The sequence below is a fragment of the Melopsittacus undulatus genome, chromosome 2 (genome assembly GCF_012275295.1).
Source record: "Melopsittacus undulatus isolate bMelUnd1 chromosome 2, bMelUnd1.mat.Z, whole genome shotgun sequence".
Classification (NCBI taxonomy): Eukaryota; Metazoa; Chordata; class Aves; order Psittaciformes; family Psittaculidae; genus Melopsittacus; species Melopsittacus undulatus.
The window spans coordinates 28,387,011-28,391,259 of record NC_047528.1 but is presented as its reverse complement, the minus strand read 5'-3'; positions in this window follow the sequence as shown (position 1 = coordinate 28,391,259).

Sequence of the window (4,249 nt, the reverse complement as noted above, 5' to 3'; positions counted from 1 at the left end):
ATTTTGTTCTCAGTTCCATAGGAAGTCCATTGTTGGCATACATTGAAAATCCAGCTGAAAAGCAAAACCAAGCTGTGGGACAGAAATTGTGGACTTGAGGCTTCAGAGAGCAAAAATGTTGGAGAAATAAGAAACGAAAACTTTTGCAGCCACTAGGACTCCCCTCTGGAGCTACATCTTATTGCTATTGGTAACTGTAATCACCCAGTTTTAAACACAGCAGTATTAAAATAGCTTGCCATACAAAACAGCAGAGCGCTCACTTCCCTATTAAGAAAGTTGATTAAAGATTCCATCCAGCATCTTTCTCTTGAAATAATTAGATATGCTCTTATTTATAGTTCATCTTCCATAATATGGTCATAAGTCTCTGACTTCTTTTGTATTTCAGTATCATTTTCAGCCTCATATCAGAGATTACACATTCTGATCTTTATAGCTAATCGTACCTTTTGGCCCAGCCTTGTTTCAGAATTGAAATTAAACAACTAGATACTATGATAAAAAAATACAATTTAAGGAAGACTTACATTGTACTTCAGAGCCCACTCTCAGACTGCGGTTAGGTGCACTTTGTACCCTGATTTACCATGTTCTTCACTGTGTTTAGCCAGTTTTGTGTCCTTTTTCTTCAGTCTCCTCCAAGATGGTGGTATTTGGAATAGTTTTTTTGACTTCTAAACTGCACACTTGAGTGAAGCCAGTTCCTGTGCTGTGAGGCTTGCTCTTTTCTTCTGAGAGATAGGCTGCTTGCCGACTCCTTCCTTGTGCATTTCCCCGCCCCAGGGCAAGCTATATTTAAAGTAATAATAATATCAGAGTCCTTCTCGAAGTGACACAAAAGCACACACACACACGAAAGCAGCCTGCACAGAGGAATTACTGATTTCAACAGGAATGGAATTTCTTGCTCACTGCCTTGTTCGGTTTGTCAGACCTCCCACTGTCTGGATGTCATACATTGCAAGGTAGCAACGGCAGGGGAGGGCAGGGGAGGGCAGACCGAAGAGGGTCTTTTTGGTAAACTAGCAGCTTTTGCAGTGTGTATTTCTGGGGTCCTCTGCTTGCATACTTCTTCAGTGCACACTTCCATTTGCAGAGGGTGGCTCGCAAACACATGCAATTACAGTGTTTTACAGAATGCAGGATTAAAAGAGACAAAATCTAATGCTTGCGATGGTAGATACTAGTGAAAAATGTTAAGTGCGAAGTTTTACATGTAGAAGGGGAATTATGCCAGCCTGTAAAGGAAAGAGTAATATTTAATCCCCTTCCGTTTTAACTCCAGGTCTGTGCTGACATGTTAATCAAATTGTCAAGGGATATTTATAAAAAATTAAGTCACTCTGATGTCACACTCATTTTCCGGGAGGTGGGTGTAACAGTTAACCCTAGCAGCCTGTCCCAAGCAAGTGTCCTAGATGAAGCAGTTCAGTAAACCAAAAGCAGAGGGCGAAACAGCCATCCACCGTTTCTGCCTCTTACATCTGCTGCCAGGACATGGATGAAGAAGTAGCCACCTCTTCAATTTGCCACCTTACACAAAACCTACTGCCAGGTTTTTTTTTGAGGTTTATGGTTGTCAATATGTCGGCTGAGTGGGGCTGCTGCCCCCTTGATCATCCTGAAATATATTGCACATTTACATCATGTAGAGAGCAATGGATTTACACAGGCAGGCTCAGGCAGTTTGCAGTGAGAGTTCAGGGAGGTGCAAGTGTCACTGGGCACTGGTGGGTCCTGAAGTGCTCACAGGAGCTGCAGCGTGCACCCATAGCTCAGCTCTGTGTGCAGCACCACTAACCCATGGGGATCCCAGGGGTGTGCAAACCCAGGAAGAGTTACTACAGCTCAGCTGACATGTACTAATCTCTTGAGGGGTCAAAACCTTATAAAAGTGAGTCTTGGAGCACCCACCAAAGAACATCCAGATCATTAAGGCACTATTACAGAAAGCTTTTCACAGTAAGGTTCTTTGGAGTCAGTTTTGCACCCAGCTGAGTGCAGACCAACAGTTACAGCAGGATGGAGCAGCCAGGCAGTAGCTTCTACTGATCCCCACATGGGAGTTGGAAATGAGTCCCAGTCCCTTAGGAGAAGCCAGAAGACTATCAGGCAACACAAGCTGTTAAAAAAAGGCTGATAGTGCTGAGTTTAGCAAGAAATACTCCAGCCCTGGCAGTCCTGCCCAGAAGCCAGAAGAGACCGTTTCCCTCTCTCTTTTAATAAGACAATCAAATGGGTTACTGTATTCACAAAGTCAGCTTTGCATCCATGCTCCAGAGGGTTCATCAGCTGTCCCTGTGAAGATGCAATTGACGTGAGAGTGCAGATGTGCTGCAGGAGTTGGGCTCTGCTTCTGTCAGACATGGCTACTGTGCAAAACAAGGCACAAGACACCTTGGTTAGGTTATAATCCTTTGTGAGGAATCCAGGTGTCCTGTTATTTACTCAGGTGGCTCCCCTGGCCTCTAACAACTCTAAAGTAACAGTCTTGGGTGGGAGGTACTTTTTTTGCAGGTGAATATCCAAACTGTGGGTCGGAGGTTGTAGCTGCCAGCAAAGTGCAGTTTCACCAAGCAAGGCTGTTTGCATCTTTCTGCCACTCCAAGGATGGGATGGAGGTTTAGGACCCAGTCTTATGCTTTCTGGAATGAACACTCTAAGAAATAGTTTGTGTGTGAAAGGTTTATGAATCCTGATTTCACATCTAGCTCCCTATAGACCTGAAGCAGATGTGTAAAGGACCTTCCTGTTCCTTACAGAGTAGCTTCATCTCGCCTTTATTGCAATGGCATGACTTTTCACTCCTTTCTCTGCTCCAATGACTCATTTAAGACTACAGCTCTACTCTGGACATCAAGAGCATAAAATGTAATTGCAAATAGGCTGAATGTTGCCTTGTTTAAAACCTTTGCAGGTACAGTCATAAGCTCTTCAGATAGGTACTGCACCATTTCCTTTGGTCTAGCTGTAGACACATCTCCACAAGGTTTGAGTGCCTTCTGAACAATACTTTGACCGCCCTGAAAACAATTTGACATCTGTGAAACTGAGGCACAGGTAGATTAAATGTCCTTTTTACGTTGGTACATGAATCATGGAGGAGTCAGAAACCACTTTTGTGTAGCCCGTTGTGTCAGAAACCTATCCATGATCTTACAATATCTTCTAGCAAAGCATGTTGGATATGTTACTGAGCACAAGAATAATGTATTATTTATCTCAGGATTTTTTTTCATTTTAACTAAAAGCAATGTCTAAAGCCAGCCTTGATGATTGCTTTTGCTAAAGGTGAGTACCTCTGGAAAACTGTAGGTCCCCTGATATTCTATTTTTAAACAAGCAAGTTTGCACTCTGATAGCAGCAGAGCCTCACACATTGTGACCCAGGCAGTGTGTCTGCACTAAAAACAGGCAGCTGCAATCTGTCCCAGACAGAGAAGTGAAATCTTAGCTTAAAATGGCAATAATGTGGACTGTGTTAGACATAAAGCATTCTTTAGAAGCACAGCTGGCATGGAAACAGTCTACTTTTTAATTTCTGGAAGACACCAACATGTGAGGTTCATGAGAGCCCTGCCTCTGTTCCCTAGCTCTGATTGGAAAAGTTGTAAGTCATTAATCTGTCCTATTGGGCAGGGGTTTTATGCTTGGTATGGTGCACATAACTGCTTCCTGGAAATGCTGCTTTTCAACAATTTCATCTGAAAGAGGAGCAGTAAAAAACCTAGTTTACATAACTCAAGTTTGGTATTCTCAGGGTTATTTCAGGTATAAAAATTGCTAGTTTCTGAGTTTGCCAATGCCCTCCTTGATGTTTTAAGTGAATTCCTTAATCAGTAAATGCATAAACTACAGAGGTTAATTGTTCACTCTGACATCTGAAACTGAGGCAAGTGGAATACGCGTAATTTGTTCTGTGGTCAAGACTACTTTTATGTGGCATGTCTGTTTACATTTATCAGGGGCTGTTGGAGCAGTTAATTCTGTGATGCCTCAAGACGTGAATCAGAGGCTAGTTATTACAGTCTGGAACAAATAACTAAATAGCAATGCTCTCTTTTCAGTGCACGCTCCACAGCTGAGCTCATTCTGGATCTTTCAATTTTCTTGACCTATGCCATTGCAGCGGTGTGAAAACAGGCTGACATGAACTTTCTGATATTCACTTAGAAGCAGCATCCCTCAACCTTGCTGTCCACATGTGATGATCACAGAATCATAGAATGGTTTGGGTTGGAAAGGA